The sequence below is a fragment of the Triticum aestivum genome, chromosome 7B, assembly GCF_018294505.1.
Source record: "Triticum aestivum cultivar Chinese Spring chromosome 7B, IWGSC CS RefSeq v2.1, whole genome shotgun sequence".
In the NCBI taxonomy this organism is placed as follows: domain Eukaryota; kingdom Viridiplantae; phylum Streptophyta; class Magnoliopsida; order Poales; family Poaceae; genus Triticum; species Triticum aestivum.
Genome location: NC_057813.1, coordinates 37917864 through 37926911, shown reverse-complemented (window position 1 = coordinate 37926911; position 9048 = coordinate 37917864).

Sequence of the window (9048 nt, the reverse complement as noted above, 5' to 3'; positions counted from 1 at the left end):
TGGTGTAGCCGAAAGTAAGAACCGTACCCTTGTGGAGATGGCAAGGTCCATGCTGGATGAATACAAGTCACCACATAGTTTTTGGGCCGAAGCTGTCAACACTGCATGCCATGCACCAAACCGGCTCTTCCTCCACACTATATTGGAAAAGACTCCATATGAGCTCCTAACTGGGAATAAGCCAAATGTCAAGTACTTTCGTGTATTTGGGTGCAAATGTTTCATCCTCAACAAAAGAGAACGGTTAGGAAAGTTTCAATCCAAATCAATTGAGGGCATATTTGTTGGCTATGGATCAAACTCTCACGCCTATAGAGTCTACAACAAATCCAATGGATGTGTTGTAGAAACTTGTGACATGGTGTTTGATGAATTTAATGGCTCCCATGGGGAGCAAGTTGATCTAAGTGATGTAGGTGAAGAAGATTCCTCTGAAGATATTTTGACCATGGGTGTTGGTGTACTTCTTCCAATGGAACAAGAACCTCATGATGATGAAGAAGAGGAAAGTCTCACACATCATCAAACAACTTCAACACCCATACCACCACAAACTCCTATTGTTCAACCGATGCCTTTAGTCCAAGTACAAGAAGATGATCAAGTTCCTCCTTATGAGAATCTTCAAGAACAAGATCATCATCAAGGGCAAGAACAAGAAAGTCCAATCTTTGCTGATGAATCTCAACAAATGCAATATGTACAAAAAGATCTTCCACCACACATTAATGATCCGTATGTTGAGGACGTGGATGATGGACATGAAGTTGAACCTCATGAAACCTTAACCTCCATCATGCCTCGAGTGGCCGGTCGTGTTGATGTTGATAAAATCCTCACCGGCATATCGGAAGGTAGAGTCACTCGTAAACAATTGACAAACTTTTGTGCTCACTTCTCGTTTGTGTCTAGTGTTGAGCCTCTCAAGGTACAAGAAGCATTGATGGGCAACGATTGGCTCATTGTTATGCAAGAAGAGTTGAACAGTTTTGAGCGCAATCAAGTATGGTCATTAGTCAAGAGGCCAACTACTGAACACAACGTCATTGGAACCAAGTGGATTTTCAAGAACAAGCAAGATGAGAATGGTGTAATCATCCGAAACAAGGCAAGGTTAGTGGCACAAGGGTACTCACAAGTTGAAGGTTTGGACTTTGGTGAGACCTTTGCCCCCGTTGCCCGTCTTGAATCCATTCACATCTTACTTGCTTATGCCGCGTTCAATGGTTTTACATTACATCAAATGGATGTGAAGAGTGCTTTCCTTAATGGTCCTCTACAAGAAGAAGTATATGTATCACAACCACCTGGGTTCGTTGATCCCGATCACAAAGACTATGTGTATAAACTTCATAAGGCTTTGTATGGCCTCAAACAAGCACCTCATGCTTGGTATGATCATCTTAAGAAGTTTTTACTCGATGATGGTTTTGTGAGAGGGGTGATCGATCCCACTCTTTTTACTAAGAGGGACAAAGGTGATTTTATCTTATGCCAAATCTATGTAGATGATATCATTTTTGGTTCTCCTAACATTCATTTGTGTAAGAAGTTTGCGGCTTCAATGAACAAGAATTTTGAAATGTCACTCAATGCGGATTTGAAGTTCTTCCCCGGGTTTCAAATTCAACAATTTCAAGAAGGAATATTCGTGTCTCAAGAAAAATACCTCAAGGATATCCTAGCAAAATTTGGCATGTCTGATGCTAGCCCATGTAAGACACCCATGCCAACCAAAATTGTACTCACTGAAGACACCAACGGTATCCCCTTCGACCCATCTAAATACCGTTCTATGATTGGTTCATTGCTTTATCTTTGTGCATCTAGACCAGACATCATGTTTAGTGTATGCATGTGTGCTAGATTTCAAGCTTCCCCTAGGGAAAGTCATCATAAGGCGGTTAAGCATATTCTTAGATACCTTGTTCACACCCCAAAGTTGGGTCTATGGTACCCCAAGGATGCTAAGTTTGATCTCATTGGGTACACGGATGCAGATTGGGCTAGAGACAAAGTGGATCGTAAGTCCACCTCCGGTGCATGTCAATTTCTTGGACGCTCCTTGGTAAGTTGGTCCTCGAAGAAACAAAATTGTGTTGCCCTCTCCACCGCCGAAGCTGAATATATTGCAACCGCCAGTTGTGAAACTCAATTACTATGGATGAGGCAAACTTTGAAGGATTACGGTATCACCTATAGACATGTGCCTCTTCTATGTGATAATGGAAGTGCCATCAATATTGCTAAGAATCCCAAAGATCACACCCGCACTAAGCACATTGACATTAGGTACCACTTCTTGAGAGATCATGTGGAGAAGGGTGATATTGACATTGCTCATGTTGGCACAGATATACAACTTGCAGATATTTTCACCAAGCCATTGGACGAAGCAAGGTTTTGTCAACTTAGGCGTGAACTTGGTATCTTGGAGCTTGACAACATTATGTGAAATCTAGTACTCATTCATGCATTTTCATAATGTCTTGTCTTGATGTAGGCATATATTTAGGAGGAGACATTCAATTCATGAATATGCTCACCCTACACAATGCATAAAAAGAACAAACACTCTCAAAGTTATCATGGTTCTCGAACTATGGTGCTTTCCATGATGGAGTAGTGATTATGCACTCAAAGTTTGAATCTCTATGTGCCATGTCACGTATACTCATACATGGTGGCAGTAGCCACCACTCGTGTCATTTGAACAATATTTGAGTGGTATATGTTTATTATTGTTGGCATAGGATACTAGTTGCTTAATAAGAATTTCTTACTATGTACGGTCATCATCATCTCCTCATCATGATCAGTAGCACAAACCATTGCACCTACTCCTCTCAAAAATTCTGGCACCGGACGTCCGTGGATCTCGGGACGTCCGAACGTTTTTCCGACACCGGACGTCCGTAGACCTCCGGTCATCCGTAAAATCTTCTCTGTTGAACTCAGCCCGGTTGTCCGGCCTATCCGGACGTCCGTAAAATCATCTCTGGTAGCCCTTCCTGGCTCAGGCGCCGGACGTCCAAGGATACATGGTCGTCCGTAAAAACCTCTCTGGTATATATTTTTTTCCTGGCCCAGGCCCTGGACGTCCGTGGATGCCCGGCCGTCCTGACGTTGCTTCGACACCGGACGTCCGTTGATCTTCGGTCGTCCGGTCAATTCTCAGGCTCCTATATATAGCACGGGTTAGGTTTTCGTCAGTTATCCTTATCCACTTGCTCCCTCTCCCCTGTTCTCCACCGCCGCTGCCCCTGTTCCGTGGCCCCTCGCCGCGGCCACACACCGCCCGTGCCCCTCGCCGGGGCCGCTCATAGCTCGGGGTCCTCGACGTGGCCATGCCCCTCGCCGCAGTCGCTCGGGCTGCCTCTGTCTTCGCTCAAGCTCCAGTGGTCGTCGTCCCATACTCGGCCCGTGGCCTGATTCGCTCCGGTCGCTGTTCTCCTCTGTGTTCCTCACTCCAAGGTAGCCCCTATCTTTTCTCCCTCATGCATCGATTCCTCGATCTATGGTGGGGTGTTGATTTGGGTCTTCCTTCATCCCCTTGGTCGTGATGCCCAAGACCAAGCACTCTGCACGCAAGCAAGTCACCGGTGGGCCGTCTCGCACGTATCGTCGTGGTGGCTCCGATGACTCATAGGAGCGGGCTCATCCTCGGAAGCGTACCGCCTGTCCTCACAGCTCGTCTAGCAACTCCTCCTCGGAAGGATCCGACTACGAGGATGAACTGGAGGATGTGGAACCGGCCCCGTTTGTTGCTGTTCGCACGACCGCACCCAAGCCAGGGACTCGTCGACCCACCTTCCAGCCTCCTCCTCCTCCAGTGCAACCCCACGGTGATGCTCGTCACATCTCCCTTGAGCCTCCTTTACCACTCAGCCGCCATGTTAAGCGGTTCAACGAGGTTCCCGTCGCATCTTATCTTAAGTTGTGTCGCGATGTTGATCAGTTTACTGTTGTTAGTGATTCTCAGGACAGTCGTTTTCGCACTAATGTCCAAGACGACATCTTTACCACTATTGTCATTCCTAAAGGCTTGTCTCTCCATGTTTGCATCGACCTAGAGCATATTCGCACTCATCCGGATAAATATCTGGGGGCTATTGAGCTCATTGAGTCATCCAATCTTGCTGCTCCATTTGCATTTTAACATGACTTTAACCAAGCTGACAATCATCAATTCTATGCCACATGCTACTTTCGTCCTAATAACACCGTCACTTGGATGACCTCCGACACTGTGCTCACAGCATCTTATGCTCAATTTGTTAATGCCCTTGGGTTTCCTGACACCGGGTTCAAAATCCACAAGGATGACCCCAACCATAGGCCCAAGGGCATTGAGGTCTGTGCGGATCTTCTCAAACCGATACCCACTTTGAATAACATAGAGAAACAAAAGGGTCTGAACCAAGTCTCCATTTGGCGCTCCCCTTATTACATCCTCTATCAGTGTGTCATCCGCACCATCTATCCTAAGATGGGTGACAAAGGCTCTTGCAGTAGCTATTGCATTGATCTCATGCATCGCCTCTTTGCATCCCCCAAAGGGAAGATAAATGTTCCACACTTTCTATGGCATGAGATCCGCCTCGCTAGCCTTCAGCACAAGCGGGCCTTTCCTCATGCCCCCTTCCTTCAGGCTTTTGTCGAGAGTGTTGCTTCTTTTCTCATTGCCCGCACTCACGTGCATGAACAATGGGTCATTCCAGCTCACACGGCGAATGATTATGTTCCTCCTCCTAATGCCCCTGCTCGTCGCACCGCAGCTAGTGTTCCTTCTCATGCTGCCTGTTCTCCTTCCAGTTCTGCACCCTTTGGGCGCATTGCTCGCTTTCTTGGGTAGGCTCACTCTGCAATGATGAAGATGTTCACCTTTCATTGCTCCCAACAACACAATGTTGTCACTTGCATGGTCACTTCCAAGAATGCTCTGGAGGCTCGTCTGAGAGACTCTGGAGTTTATGATGTGAGTGATGATGAACGTCTTCCTGACGAGCCTCCTTCTGATTTTGGTTTCCCCGCGGGTCCTGAGTGGGCTGATTTCTTCGATGAGGCTGGTGGCAGTGGTGCTCATGATGATGATGATGAGGATGATCTCTGATGTTGTTATGCTTTCCTTTTTTGGATATTTGATGCCAAGGGGGAGTAGGCACTATGCATAGCTCATTATGATATTAGCTTGTTTAACTTGTAATCAAATCAAACTCATTGCTATGATTGTGGATTAGCTTGTGTCGAACTTATGTTATGAGATAAGTGTATGAGATTTGGTTGTATTGGTATCATATTGAGGGGGAGCCCTCTTCATGTTTAGTCTCTATGGTATCATATTGAGGGGGAGCTCACTTCTTACTTATTCTTGATTATTGAGCTCCACAACAAATCCTTTCGATTACTATTTTTTATGTGTGTGCATATATGTTGTCATCAACTACCAAAAAGGGGGAGATTGAAAGTGCAATCATGCCCTTAATCATATTTTGATGTTGATGACAACATGTATGCTTGGGACTAATCATGTTTATCAAGAATATCTCAGGATTATGTCTCAAAGACCGTGTGTGTGGATCATGACTAGGGACAAAAATGCATATAACTCAAGAATGGAGATACAAGACATTGGCTGTGTTTGCGGTTTGTTCTTGAGTATAGGGATCCCGCACTATTAAGAGGGGATTGTTGGATCTAGTGAAAGACTTGCTCAAAACCCATAACTCCTGTTTTTCTCTCCGGTCGTCCGGTACTCTACGGACGTCCGGTACCTCTCAGCTGTCCGGACGTCCGTCTCCCTCCGGTCGTCCGGTGTTTCCTTTATAGGATGGTATTTACGGATTTACGGAACTCTCCGGACGTCCGACCGTCGGACGTCCGGCAGGTCTCGGACGTCCGGTACTTTCACCACAGAACATAATTTACGGATTTCCGGCTTCTCCGGTTGTCCGGGCTCCGGATGACCGGCGCGTCTCGGACGTCCGTACCCTGTGTACTTATTCGTGGCTCATATATTCCCAGCGGCCGGACGACCGATGTTTGTCGGACGTCCGGACTTATTTGTGCCACCGGACGTCCGGTGTTGTCCGGACGTCCGACCTATCCTGTGCACTTAAGTGTCCCAAATGGTCACTTTTCCATACCTACTATATATATACATCTCCCTTCCACGGGATAAGGTTGACCAATCACTTTGAGCTTGCCAAGAACACTCTTCACTCTCTCTCTCAATCCTCTACACCAAATCCTAGATCCCTAAGGGATTTAGGAACGTTTGAGAGAAGTTCTCCAATCAAGTGATAGATCCACTCATTCCCCTTCTTTGCATCAAAGGAATTTGTGATTTGAGCAAGTCTTGAGCTTTTCCCCAACGTTCTTATTACTCTTGGAGGTTGGAGACTCCTAGGCGGTAGGAGTCTTTCGGAGAGGAATCAACTTTTGTGATTACCCCCGGAAAAGTTTGTGAGGGTTTGGAGACTACCCCAAGGTCTACCACTAGTGGTTGAGAAACGCCTTCGTGGTGTTGTCTCAAAGGGAGAATAGGGTGAGCCTTCGTGGCGTTGGTGTGCCTTCGTGGTAACATCCACCTCTCTAACGGTGACTAGCTTCCCTCCAAGAAAGTGAACATCTGCATACTTCCTCGTCTCCCGGAGTTGCGGTTATTACTAACCCTAACTCTCTACTTGGTGTTACGTGTCTCTTTGCACTTACTTACATCATATTGTGCTTGCTTACTTATGTTCTTGTGTTACTTGCTTAGTACTTAGTACTCACTTGCAATTGTTAGGCTCACCTTCATATTCCGCATTATTGCCTAAAATTGCTAAGTAATAATTAAAATTTGTAATTGTACCTATTCACCCCCCCCCCCTCTAGGTCCATCTCGATCCTTTCAACCATGTAGAAGTGCATGCTCTAGCCAATGCAACCAAAAGACCGATCTAATGGAAGAGACTAGGCAGCACATTATATGTCAACACTCTCCCTCACGTGTGGCTTACTCGGGCCTAAGCATGGACCGCAAGTGGGCTGCAATTTATTTGCGTCAGTCGAGTCTTTAACTCAAGACCTTTTGGCTCTGATACCATGTATAAGTGCATGCTCTAGCCAATGCAAACAAAAGACCGGTCTGATGGAAGAGACTATGCAGCACATTATACGTCAACACTCCCCCTCACGTGTCGCTTCCTCAGACCTAAACGTGGACCGAAAGTGGGCTGCAATATAATTGCGTCTGCCGGGTCTTGAACTCAAGACCTCTTGGCTCTGATACCATGTAGAAGTGCATGCTCTAGCCAATGCAACCAAAAGACCAATCTGATGAAAGAGACTAGGCAGCACATTATATGTGGCGTTGTACGAGCCCCCATCCAAGCTACGCAATGTAGCACCATCAACTTTGATTTTTGCATGTCCCGCGACCAGTGGCACCGCGCGCGCGTGCTGTTCTGGTGGATGGTGCTACATATGGTTTCTTTGCCATGCACTCACCCAACTCCCTTAAAAGGCTATCCACAAAGTGATGTGTTGAATGGGACGACTGAAATATACGTTCGTGAAATATTTTCCTGCGCGCATGCCACACAGCTCAAAGGGTGATCACAAGTTCACAACCTTGACAAAGTCATCGTGAGGAAGATAATCAATGAGTGCAAATAGCCACCTTTTTGGCGCCCGGTTCTCTACTGCTCTCCATAGCCTTGACCAGGTTCAGATCTTTGAGGGCCCAAACACACCTTGCCATATGGCAGTGGAGAAGGGAATGTTGCTAAGAGTCATGTGAACCATAGATTCAACAGTTTAACATAGTTGACATTTTTTTTCTGCATCTGAATCTGACGAATCGGCGTGTCCATCTAGCCATGCTTCATGCCTCGGCTTTGTGAAAACAAGCATTCTGTACGCCGACCGGACACTGGAAATTCCGTTCTTCTCATGTATCCAGGACAAAAAGTTGTGCCTAGTGCACAATGGTATTGTAGCGATTGCTTTGGCATCACTAGGCAAGAAAATTTCAGCTAGCTTGTCCATGTCCCGTGATGCATTTGGTGTCACTCCTGAAACCTACGCGGATTACTTTTCTTGCTTATTAGCATGGGCTTCACCGGGCCAACAAGCTTTGATGGTAGTGCCGCTTGATGGGAAAACCAAAACAAATGGAAAATCAAGTTTAATGGGCGCATCTATATATCACATAGGGTTCTGGATGTTGGCATCGCCTAGAGCGGCCCGTAAATGGGCCAAGCCGCCAGACGATGGGAGGACGTGTTTGCCGCGAGCCACATGCAGACTTATTTTATATTTTTTCTATCTTTTTGTTTTTTTTAGGTTTTTGGTTTTGTTTATTTATTTTTAAATTTTTTTATCAATTTAATTTACTAATATTATAAAAATGTTCAACACGCTAAATAAAATTTCATTTTGTGTTCCAAAAAAATGTGCATCTGAAGTTAAAAATGTTCACAGTGTGTTTAAAAAATATGGTCACCATGTAGTTCAAAACAATACTGATCTTGTGTTCAAAAGGTATTCAGAGTATATTTTAAAAGTCTTTATCGCTGATAGAAAATGTCCATGTACAGAAAACAATATAGAGGCATATTTTAGAAAACATTCATGGAATAAAAAAATTACTCGCTCTGATTCGCTCAAACAGATATATGTATTCCGTTTGAGCAACAAGTAATATGGATCAGGAGGGTACATATTTTGTTCAAAAAAAGCTCTGTACTTAAGAAAGTGTTCACATATTTTAAAAATGGTTCATAAATTTATAAGTGTTCATGCATTGTTCTTGTAATTTTGGAAAATGTTAATCTACTTTCAGTAAAATGATATTTTAGATTAAAAATAGGAAAATAAAAATAGATATAAAGGAGAAAGAAAAAGGGAAAAAAACAAACAGAAGGCAAAGAAAAGCAAAAGGTACTATAAAAGGGGAAAATGAACAAGAATTAAATAACCAAAAAAAGATTTAAAAATTAGCTTTTGTCGGTGCATGGGCAAGCAGCCGAGCCCCTATAGACAGAGCCGAAAAAGAAGAAC